The 12902-nt window shown below is 38.3% G+C and overlaps 1 protein-coding gene across 1 annotated transcript in view; it reads right to left on the reverse strand.

Annotated features, from left to right (window-relative positions):
• PHAF1 (phagosome assembly factor 1) overlaps window positions 1-12902 on the reverse strand; it is a 1784739-nt gene that overhangs the window by 1518569 nt on the left and 253268 nt on the right. The window lies entirely within an intron of this gene.

Raw genomic sequence — 12902 nt, forward strand, 5'->3', positions numbered from 1 at the left:
TTAACCTATTAACCTGCCAGTTTAAGCCAAGCCAATTTCCCTTTAGGTGCTGGCATTAACCTAATCCATTTGGTGTGAGAATGGCTTTATCTATCCTATGGTCATCTCTTAGCAGTCTCTAGGATACAGAGTACTGTGATAAGGCTTTGAGTCGGTCCATGTAGGACATATTGTTTAGGCCTTGTAAAGTATTTTTTTACTTTTACTTGCAAAGTCATGTTTCACAAATTTTATTTTATTTAAGTTTGATAACCGGGGAAAGTCCACTGAGCCATAAAGAGCCCATTTTCAATGGAGGCCCGGGGAAAAAGCTCCAAGATACTGCAAATTACATGTTACAAAATAAGACAAATATTTCTATAGAAGCATTTAGCATTTACAGAAGAATAGAACAGAAGACCTCTAGTAAGTTAAACAATTAGACATATGGTTGTTAGCCCTTTGCAAGTTAGGTTAAACTAAACAATTACCTAAAGACAATTTTGTCAATAAGCACTCAGAAATTCAACATCTAAACAGATAGGCAAGGTGAGCAGTTAATGAATGGAGAAAGTAGTGCAACATTTAAAATTGAAAGTATAGTATAATAGATAGCTGAGAAGAAATTAGTCAAATAGGGAAGAGAAAGTTTAGATAGAGAGGCAGTAGTGGTAGTAACTGGTAAAGAAATTCAGAGCAGGGCAGAAAAAAAAGGGGGGAAGGGGTTTATGTTGGAGCGTGAGACGGGCATTCCCATTTGGGTAACAGATTAGAGAAAAGCTGAGATTTGAATTTTGTAAGGTTTGGAAGGTTGCGTAGGTGATGGGGAAGAGAGTTACACTGTTTAGCTAAGGAGTAGGTAGATGGCCTGGAGACCGGGAAGGTTTGTGGACCTGTAGCAGATTCTGGTGTGTGGATCTGAGTGGGTGGCTGGGTAAATAGGGTTTTAAGGATGTAGCCAGAGATGGGTAATTTGCAAGTTTAAAGATAAGCTTGTGGGCAAAGGTGAGTTGTAGGTATCTGAGGTAAATGGGTAGTTCAAGCCAATTAAGGGTGTGGAGGGAGTGGCAGTGGTGGGCTGAGTACTTTGAATTGGTAGCAAAATTGCAAATCTTGTGGTAGCAGGATTTGAGTTTGGATCATAGGCTGAGGTTGAGATTAGTGAACAAAGGTGTACCATACATAAGGGAGGGGAGCAGGAAGGTGGAAGCTAGGTTTTACGGGTAGAGGGGCTGAGGAAGTGGTTATGCCTGTATAGAAGACCTATCTTTTGGTGGGTTTTCTTGATTGCAGACTGGATGTGGATATCAAATTTTAGTTCTTCATCAATGATAATGTTGAGAAGCTTAGTGTTGGGTAACAATTTTAATGGGAGTGTTGTTCTGGCTCTGTATGGTGAAAAAGGTTTTGTCAATAAAGGAATTTTTTTGTAGGGGAAAAGATCATTAGTTTGGTTTTATTTGCATTTAGAGCTAAATGGTTGGACTGCATCCAGATTTCTGTTGTGGAGAAGACTAATTGAGTTCTAGATAGGAGCTCGGAGGGGGAGAAGGCTGAGCAGATGTTAGTAGAGTCATCAGCATACTGTATGACAGAAGATTCTGGGATGGAGAGGTGAAAGTTGTTAATGAATATGTTAAAGAGTAGAGGGCCAAGAACAGAACCTTGAGGGACACCGGTAGGTGTAGTTAGGAAGGTGGAGGTTGAAGTTTTCCATTGGACAGCTTGTTGGGGACTGGACAGGTAGCTGGAAAACCAGGCTATAATGGAGGGAGAGAGATTTAAGGTGGAGAGTAGGGATATGAGTAGGGTGTGAGAGACTGTGTCAAAGGCCTTAGATAGATCTGGGAAAAGCGTAGATACAAATTTTCCTGAGTTGTGTTCAAGATTGATTGTTTCCAGAAAGGAAAGAAAGGTAGTCATGGTACAGTGGCCAGGGCGGAAGCCATGCTGGGTAGGGGAGAGGAGATTATATTTGGTTAGGTGTGTCATAAGTTTTACTTGTATGGCTTTCTCAAGTATTTTAGAAAGAGGGGAAGGATGGCAATAGGCCTGAAATTGGTGGTGTCAGCATTTTTGCCACCTTTGTGGATGGGGATGATGCAAGAGTGGCACCAGACTGAAGGGATGTATGATTTTTGTATGGATCTATTTATAAGAATAGAGCTAGGATAGGCGATGCCGTCTGCAGAATGTTTGAGAAAGGTAGGTGGAAGATTGTCAGGTGCATTGCAACAGGGTATGAGTTTGAGGAGAAGTCTTTTTATAGTGCTTGTGGGAATGGGACCAAGGCAGAAAGGTGTGGATGGAGGTAGGTGACCGGGGTGGGGGTTATGGTAGGAGGGGCAAGGGCTAGAGGAAGGAGGTGTGAAGGAGGTGGATATTTTGGCTATGCAGTCTATGAAAAATGAGTTGAACTGGGTGGCTGTGTCAAGGTCAAAGAGAGTGGGATTTAAACAGGGGTTTACTTTATTGCCAGGGTACAGAATTGATGAGATGGTGTCCCAGAATTTTTTTGGATTTGTGGAGTGCAAGGACTGGAGTTTGGAGTAGTAAAATTTGCAGTCTTTAGTTATTAGCTTTTTAGTGGAGTTTTGAAGTTGCTTAAACTCTAGGAGGGAGTTGGAATGTTTTTGTTTTATATATTGTCTCCACTTTTTGTCCCTTTGCTGCATAGCTAGTTTGGTTTCTCTTGATAACCATGGGCAGGGATTGGTTTTAATGAGTTTGGTTCTTTGGGGGGCTTGCTGGTTCAGGAGGGATAGAAATGGGTGGTTAAAATAGGATACGGCATCATCTAGAGGAAGGGTTTTTAGAGGGAACCAGTCAGTATGTTTTAGGCATTCTTTTTTAAAAAGAAGCATCTTTATTAAATTATTACTTGCAACATGGGTAATCATACATTTATACAAATGAAAATAAACAATATTGACATAGTCCTAGCTGCAAGTATTTTAAATCACAGACTGTACTAACAATTTTAGTTGCAAACATTATACATGACTTATAATCTGCTCGATCATTGTCAAATATTAGATAGGTCATTTAAATCATGCCTTCTTTTAAACCTCATTCCTCCCCTATATGTATTGTTCCCACAGTTCCCATTTTTTCCTATATAATTTGCTTCTACTCTTTTCTAAAGAACCCAATTCCATGTTTTATCTGTGTCACTACATTCACTACTTCTAGTACAGTTGGTTTAGACTTTGATTTCCATTTTCTAGTAATTGCTTTTTTTGGCAGCCACCATAATTAGACTCCACACGGCCTTACTATCTCTAGGCAATTCTGATTCTTTATAATTTCCCTACTTACACCAATTCACTCATCCAGTATTTCTGTTAGAGTAGTCTGCAGGGAATCTTTAAAATCTGCCAACTCATTATACTCCCAGAAAATATGTTCCCAATTACCTTTTCTCCCCTATCACATCTCCAAAATTTGCTGTCTACCTGAGTAAAAATTCTCTGGAGTCTACTTGGGGTATAAAAACATCCATGTAAATATTTGCAACCACAAATCATAAATCTTCTGGATTTTGTTGCATATCTGGGAGACATACATATATCCCCCATTGTTTCTTTGCCAGTTACTTATCCAATCTCTCTTCCTAATCCTTTCTAACCTCCTCTGACTGATTCTTATAGTTATGCAAATATTTTGTACTTATTCCTTTAACAGCAGCTTTTGCTCTAGATGCTACTAAAACTCTACCAGTCTTTTGTTTGGACCGCCTATTTGTTTCTTTTTGCCTATACTCCGATATCCAGTCCTTGATAGGGAATGCAATTTCTAACCTGTAGACCAAATAAATTCTTGGCATCTTCCCATTCTATTACCTTTTCCTCGCTAGTTATTTGCATCCAGCACCTTGGCTCCTTTACCATTTTTCTCCAGTGATTTCCATCCCCCTCTTGCCTATTGTCTGTATCCCTAGTTGTAGTCACCCCTATCATCAGAATCTCCTTTCTCCATTCCCATGTTGGCTTAGTTCTTAGATTACTTGCGCTACTTCATGAATATAACATTCTGTAGGATTATTGTTATTCTGTTTAAAAGTTTGTATTCAAAAATTACAGTTTCTCCTTGTTTCTTGAGCTTCCCCGTTTCATCATCTATTTCCTCATTGAATATAGGTTTCTACTTGTGCTATGTATAGGAATCCTTAACTGTGTAGCTCTGAAAGGCCTTGTATCCTCTTAGTAGGTACTGTGGGCGTTGGACGTATCTGTTCAGATACATTCCAAAGGTGGCATTGCACTCAATATCTGGCCTAATGTGGGCTGAGTAAAGGAAGCAATGATATCCCTAGAGCTAGATAAAAATTCCTTTATTTATAAGCTGTGCAATATAGAAGGACTTTCTTATGACAATGGACACATGTTGGTTGAAATTTAGGTCACCGTCCACATAAATTCCCAAAACCTGAACAACTGGGTCAACTCTTAGGGGTGTACTTTCAATATGGTAGTCCCCCAGGGTAGATAACTTCAAAAAATGGCAATGCTCCAAAGTAGTGCACTGAGTATCCAGGCAGATTTTTATTGATATAATCCAACAAGCTGTTTAGCACTTTCATTCCTGGCATAGGAACTTATTCAGTACTAATTAGAGATATAGAAAAATAAGGCATTTAAATACAATTTAAATTTAAATTTCCTAATGAATGTTGTAGCCCAGACAAAGACATCCATTTAACAACAAATGTAGTCTTAGATAAACGTCAGATTTTTTTTTTACTTATATTGAATTTTACTATATGCTCCTATACTTACAATCTATTTTATCACTGTATTGTTACTGTATTTAAAACTGTTTTTAATGCTGTATGTTTTTTATGTTTTTATTTTATTTTTTTATGTACTATTGTTTGGAGATTTCCTTGTAAACAAATGTAAAATAAATAAATAAGGACCACCAGGCAACCAGTCATGGACATGGAGATTTAAAACAATTAATGTAAAATTCTATTAAAGATGCAGTCCACCTTTACCGCCCATTCAATTCTATTAAGATATTTTAATAATTAAATACCTATCATTTTGACCTCAAAAACTGTTAAAGACAAAATGCTTAAACAATACAATCAACAACAATGGATAGAGAAAAAAAATTAAACCACACAAGACTTAAGTTTTAAAACAGGCACAACAGATGTCGCCTTGTTCAACCCAGGTGAACAGCAAGTGTTCAATTTAATTTGCCACTTTAATTCAGCATATTCTAATAAATCAGACCAGGGTCCCCCCTAGGATTTATATTAATTCTTTTCAAACCAACAAACAGAAAGTAATGATTTTCATACCTATGTGCCTAACAAATGCATTGCTCTTATTTTTACAGGTAATATCATATGTATGTTCAATTATATGTTCCTTGAATCTCTGTTTCAAATTTACGCACATAAAAACTGGGGCAACATTAACAAATAGTTAAACACACTAAACAATTAGTGTTACAGTTTCAGTAAAAAGCTAAATTCATCAATTTGTGGTTCACTTTCACAGTGTCCCCCTCCAAAATGTGCAGACACTGTGAACAAGAGCCACATTTAAAAGTGCCTTTTTTTGTTAGTATGTAACCGTGAATCTCTAATTCCATCAAACTCCAAAACTGATTTTATAGATCTACCTTTCTTATACACAATCTGTGGCTTCATCCCAATGGCTTACATAACTTTGTGGCTGGTAGAAAACAAAAACAAATATTTTCTATAATCTTCTTGATATTATCAGTGTCTGTGCTGAATGTCAAAATAAAAGAACCATATCCAAAGATACCATTTTTATTTTCATTCAACACTAATCTCTCATCCGTAGCAAGAAGGGGAGACTAAGAATCTCCTTCCCTCTTACAAATCACTTCCTTGGAGACATCGGACACCAATCTAAACAGATATCCCAGAGCCAAAAATATGCCCTTCAGTTTGTCACATTCATTCAAAAACATTTGAAATTCCAAAACCATTCTAGCTGCCCTGACATACTGCCCTTTCCTGAAACTCAGGGTGGCCACTAGAATAATGCAACACTGCAATTTAATAGGTTGGTTTCCTATAAATAGTACATGTTAAATCTGATGTTTCAGGACTGACCCTCACCTCAGCATCTAATTAATTAATGGCAGAATATCCAACAATGTGTGTAAATTAAAAAAAATGTAGTTGTATTAAGATAATCAATGAAACCCAATAATTCATCAGAGGACCCATTCCAGATAATAAAAATATAGTCAAGGAAACATGCATATAAACTCGAATAGCTAACAAAATTGGTCTTGAAAATAAATCTTTTTTCCCATTGTAACATCACTATCCTTGCAAACAATGGGTCACATGCAGTGCCCATAACAACACCTTTCTTTTGCAAATAGTACTGACCCTCAAAATATAGATAATTATTTTTCAATACCAGTTCCATCAAAATATTAAAGGTATTAAACTCACTCTGGGTAAAACTTGTACTATCGAAAATTCATTAAACCAGTCAAGACCCTCTTCACATGGTATCATACTGTACAAGTCCTTAAAATTAATTGTACAGAATATCATTTTTTTATTGTATCTTACACATCCTAGTTTGTATAAAAAAAATCCCATGAATCCTTAAGTAGATATTCTAATGGTAGAAATACATGTTTGAGTCCTAGGTCAATCTATTTAGCCAAAGGGTGAGTCCCAGACCTCCCAGCATTAACTATAGGTCGGATGCGGGGGGGGGGGGTCTTGCAAACATTTATGCATCTTCAGTGTATACCAAAAATGCTCGGTATAATGGGAAACTGTACTGCCAAATAGGTATGGGTTTCCTTAGTAATTTGCCCTTGCACAAAAAGCTCATCTATTAAAAAGTTGGTACTGTAAATAACTATGTTGACCTTATTCCTAGAAACATCTTCATAAGTATCATTATTAAACAATAAATTCATTCTGTAAATATAGTCTTCCCAATTCATAATAACCACCACTCCCCCCCCCCCTGTCTGGTTTCATTATCCTCAAAATCCTGTCTATACTTGAATTCTTTAATAATGCTCTTTCACCTGCCATTAGATTTAGACATCCAACATGGGGTTTCAAACACATTTTTCTTATATTTACCTCTCACAATTTTTCATATAAAATAAAAACTGGATGCAGAGGGGGGTTGAAAAGGCTACTTCTGATAAACTCCTTATTCAATTATTCAAAATGCATCCATCTTTAAAAAACAGTTGCAAATTCAGTTTTCTTAACTACAGTTTAAAGTCCACCAATGTCTCTGAAATATTAGTTCTGTGGTCAGGAACACCTTTCGATAACAAGTTTGCCACTTCCTCATCCATTAAATATTCTCTATCATTAAAAAAAAGCTTAAAATCCCCTTTATGATTTTTGATAATTTGCAAGCTTCCTTCCAATACTATGGTCTTGCCTTGCTGTTTACACAGTGGTTTGAAAACAGCCACCTGGGTTGATTGAAGGAGGGATACATCCCTCCCCCCATTGTTCCTCCTGCTCCTGGTTCTTGTTCCTCAGTCTCTCCGATCTCATCAGGGTGGGTTCCTCTAAAAGCAGAGCAACCATGTTGTAATTAGACAATAATTCATTAGACCCTCCCCCCATATTTCACACTGTTGAAACTTCTGTCAGCAATAAAAGGCGGTTTGGGATAAGCTTTTATCTGGCATAGTCGTTTCTATCCCTCTCTAATTTTTTGTGCTTATGTGCCTACAAATCTTTACATAGGTTATTAATGTCTAAGAAAATTTTGTTCTACTTATTCTCATAGCTCTTAAAAATCAAATCAGTGGTAATTACCTGCTCGAGCTGTTTTAATTCCACCTCTAGTTCATCCATCCGGTTATGCTTGATCATTAAATCCATCAGCTCACAGACTTACCTATCAGAAAAGTGCAAGCAATTCCCTATGCAGGTCCAAGTTTTCCTTAAGACCCGTAGGGTATCTCCAGTACCTCAAAGCTTTAGGCACCTGCTTAACTTTGATGGATTCCAAAAAATAGTTATTTTCCACTTGCAAATTAAGAAACTTAAGTTTGTGTTCAAATACAGCCAACGACTCCCCCGGGATCTGAATGCTGTGGGGGAATCAACAGACCATTCCATCCTCTGATCAAGCTAATCCTTCAACCAACTCACCCTCGTCACAGCTAAACCCTCATTAAGTGCTGTCACCTGCCTTTCCCCAAGGGAAACAAACCTACTCCATTAGGGATGTATGAGTGAAGTTGTTGACACAATGGAGGCAAATAGGTTTTGACAGCCAAATGATACAATACTGCATTTTTTGGCATTTAGTTTCAGCCCATGATTTTGGCACCAGTTATTTACTTGTAAAAAACTTTCCTGCAGGATAGCTACATTACCTAGAGATTTAATGACTGCTCCTAGCTTGTAGTCATATACAAACTTAGAAGAGGAGACCTATGTCTGGCATACATGGCGTCCTCCAACCAATTACTTGCACATCAGCAAGTAAACGGCATTAGAAATACTTGGTCTAGAGGTCTGCAACATCAACAGAATGGTTGGGGAGACCGGTATGTTTCACAGAAGATATCACTGCTATGGAACAGACTTCCCCATCCACATAAAACAAAGTTCATCCCTGTCCACATTTCAGCACAACTTAGATCTATGGATGGGAAATAGAAAGTTTATCCCAGGACTATCCCCTGTACTACTAACAGAAGGAGCCAGCTCCTAAATGCTTTATCCCATGCATAGGTCCCCTCATATTATTTATGGTATGATCCAAGTTACTGCCATTATGGGTAATACATAATTATAAACCATGGGATGGGCAAGGCCAGTCTACCAAACGGGATAAATTATTTCAAGCACAAAAAGGGAAACTGGCTAGGCTTCAAATGGCCTGCAAGGGCAGCTAACCTAGTATTTACCTATAAACCTATGAACACTGCACTCAAAGCAAGCAGAGCAAGAAAGGTGAAAGCTATTAAAAGAAATTAAACAGTCATAACTTTGTAGGATTCACTTAAAAAAATCAGTTAAAGTCTTATGCAAGTTAGGCGCCATGCCAATACACATACCTGTAGTACTGGAAGTCATTGGCTGCAGTTACCTCATACAAATGGCACATTTACAAACACAAAAGAAACTGCAAACTCCAATGTTAAGGGAAACATTACAGCACCAGATCATCTCCTGCATGTTAAACCTTGCAGCAAGTACAATTCCCATAACCGTCCTGTGACTGAAAACAATGTGTACAGTATTAGAAGTCCTAGCCTTAAAGTGATTTGCTAACATTTCAATATACATTGTGGCATTTGATGAGTGAAATGCCTCAATATACTTTCTTTTTCTGCTTGCCCCCCCCCCCTTACATTTTTGGACAGTTTTTAATAAAAAAGTTAATAGACTTTTTATTAAACGACAGCCCATATAAATTGAATTTTTCTTACCATCACCACCACCTTGGAGTAATGTATGGATGGGGCACCTTCACACACATGCCGTGGTGTGCCCATTACAGTCTATGTAGGAAACTCACATTTTTCCTTCCCTGAGCTAATGAGATTAAAGAGCCCTCTTTTTCATCAGAGACACTGAAGTATGGAAAACACATTTTAAAAGTATGTTTCTAGGATAGGAAGTAGCCAAAAACATACCCTGACTGGGGGAAGTACTGGTTCAGTAGTTTATGCACCATATGCCAGAGTACAAAAGCAAGTGTTTGAATATCAGCAAATCACCTTAAATAAAAGCTAGGGTTGCAATATGATGATGGTTTTTATCTAAATATACTAATATCTGAAAAATGAAATCCTTTACTGAGGCTTGTATTTTAGGGTGCCTTCAAATCAAAGATATATGTACGTATGTGTGTGCCTGTGTTTTTTGTTTTGTTTTAAGTTTTCTCCTTTGCTTTGGGAATAGAAGAAGGAAATTCCTTGTATATGTTTTTTGTTTACTGCCGTGAGTGTCTGAAAGAAGAACCAGAGGGTTTACCATAACCCAGTAATCAGCTGATAAAGGCTGCTCTCTCTGGTAAGTAAATACTGAGCTTCCTTATGCACCTTTGCTTGATTAGTTGACTGAAATTGGGTCAAAATTCACATCTGAAAGTGATTTTAATTATTTATGCATATATGTATGCACACTTGCTTGTTTTTGTTTACAGAGTGAGTCCTACTCAGCTTATGACCTTTTTTCAAGGGATACCTAAGCAGGCAGCATTCATTCTGACTAGGGGAAGTTTGGCCTGGGAGGTGCAGAAATTCCCACAAGACCTAACATAGTAAGGATGAGAACAGTATATGCTTATGAAGGAAAAAAAAGTATATTAGAATAGGTAACAAAGTACGAAATACTTAACATGGACATTGTTATAATAGCTAACTTTGCGATTTAAGAACAGGAAAGAAAGTCAACCAAGATGTTACAAAATGTAGAGAAGTATTTTTTTATATGCATAAAGGAAAGGACAGATGGCTTACTTATAAAAGAGAAACAATGAGGACTACAACTGACTTTTTGTTGTTTTCTGAAACATTAAAAGAAGTAAAGGGACAGGTAAAGGGAGCAGGATTTTGTATCACAGGGCAATAAGGGCAGAGTCTGTTAAAATAAATGTGTCACAAAAGTAAAGGGTATGAAGAGGTGGACGGGAACATGAAGTTCAAAGGAATGTTTTAAGAAAGGCTTTTCCAGAGAGGGTAAATATGAGGCCCTTTCTTTAATAGAAGGATAGAGTGGTGGAAGGCATATAAGGATAAGTATAAAAGACTTCACAAACATGAAAAAGAAATGGAATATCAGTGGGAAAAACACTTAAATGGAAAAAGTTGAGAGCCTTAAAAAAATCCGGAGGGAATTTTAGGAACATTTGAGGAGGGAAAGACATAACAAAATGAAGGTACAAAATATATTAGGCAGACAAAGGTATATAAGAGAGAAAGAAGAGGCAATGTGTTTTTTCTAGGGGGTAGTTAAAGTGGAAGGAGTGCAGCAAGAGGGTAATTGTAACAGATGAAGAATAGGCAAGAACTCAGGAAGCACTTGTGAGGTGTGTTGCACAGAAGAGTTATGCAACAGGGGAAATAAGAGTTAGACAGGACTGAAAAAATGCAGACCAAATACTGGGAAAAGAGGTATGTACTGGCATAACTGCATAACGTAACATGGGAAGGGAGGAAGTGGAAATATAGGCGGGAACTAGGTTGTTATGGACCAGTTCAAGGATATTAGAGCCTCTAGTGGGTAGTTTTCAATCAGCTCCAGAGCAATGACACTAAAGTCTAGGAAATACCAAGCATGTTCATTTTCAGAGGTGCAAGCATGTTAATAAATGATTAGGTAATTGCCGTTCCCCAGCAAGAAGTATATGATTTGACATTTAAGGTAACTTCCATAATCCCTGGAGAACACTGATGGGGATCTATAGCTCGTAATGAAGTGATAGTTGTGTTTGTTAGCAATGATCTGGCTCTCTAGGAGGTCCAAGTTAGGGCTGTAAGCAATCTGACATGAGGTAATGGTGTTTCTAACAAATACAGCTACTCCTCTGCAGCTACCCAAGGGTATGAAGGTGTAACAGGGACTAAATCCCGGTATAGAGGGAGTGCTGTCATTGCACTGAAACAAAGTTTCAGTAGCTACAAACATGACTGTAGTTGAGTTGCAGGAGGGTTTCAAGTTCTAACATCTACTTATTTGCACTCCTGATACTGAGCACTGCCATCATGACATTGTCCAAATTTGAGTTGAAAAGCTAATAGGAGAACTCTGTCTATCAAAGACACTACTACTGGGACAGTAAAGGATATGGCCAGTACACAGACCTGGTATGAGAGGTGTAAACCATCCCTGGTAAAACAGGAAGTATTATCCATCATCTCATCCCAGGCAGTAACATACAACCCCCCCCCCCCCCCCACAGAATGACACCAACTTCTTAGCCCATTGTTAAAGCCAATTATCCTGTCTTGGTACCTATGTATCAGTCTTGGTGAATGCAAGATACTACTCAAGACCAGTGTCCTTCCTGCCTCTAACATTAAAGTGAAATCATCTCTCTGCATGTCCCTCTGAGCACAGCTGCTCAGATCATTCACTTCCAAGTAGGCCATCACCAGGTTCTGTCTGGTATAAGGGACCTTAAGGCCCTTGTGACATTATAGACCCTCGCAAAAGACAAGCACCTTACAGTCACCCTGTTTTTGCTCAGTCTGGCGAAAGTGAATACTGTATGCCTAACCATAGATTTGCCTATGATTACAACATTCCCCTGTGTGGAATCAGTTTTAGTGAGTCCTATGAGCTTAGGAATTCTTTACTGGTGACTCTCTGGTGAGCTACGTTGATCTTCAATATGCGTGAGTGACAAGGGAATAGGTGTTGCCTTACATGTTAGAGGCTGGGATCCTTTTGTGTGTGTTCTAAGAGGCTTTGGCACATACATCCATCCATCAGGTGGAGGTCCTCATCCCACCCCCACCTGAAATAAAAAAGACCACAGTAAAGAACTTCTCAAAAGCCGACTTCACACTTCTAAAGACTAGTGTGGTCTCCTTTAAGGCCCCGAGGCGGAAAACAGTACTCAAGCCGCTGAATCACTTACAAATGCCTTCTACCAGCACCTGCAGGACTGCATGGATAAGGCAATCCCAAGCAAAACAAAGACTCTTTGTACCAAAGGCAAGCGTCCAGTCTGGTGGACCCCAGCCATAAACAAACTCTACAACAAAAGGAGGAAGCTACTACAAGATAGAGCAAAATCCTTAAAAGGTAAGACACCCTTGATCACTATAAGTAAAAAACTAAGAGCTCTCATAAAATCATCCAAAGCAAATTTCGAGAGAAAAATAGCTAAAGACTCAAAAGACAATCATAAGGCCTTCTTTAGCTATGTTAGAAACCTGGGAGGAAACTCCCAGATATGCTCAGAGCTAGTTCA

The sequence above is a fragment of the Protopterus annectens genome, chromosome 8.part1 (assembly GCF_019279795.1).
Source record: "Protopterus annectens isolate FY-2018-M chromosome 8.part1, PAN1.0, whole genome shotgun sequence".
NCBI classification, from domain to species: domain Eukaryota; kingdom Metazoa; phylum Chordata; order Ceratodontiformes; family Protopteridae; genus Protopterus; species Protopterus annectens.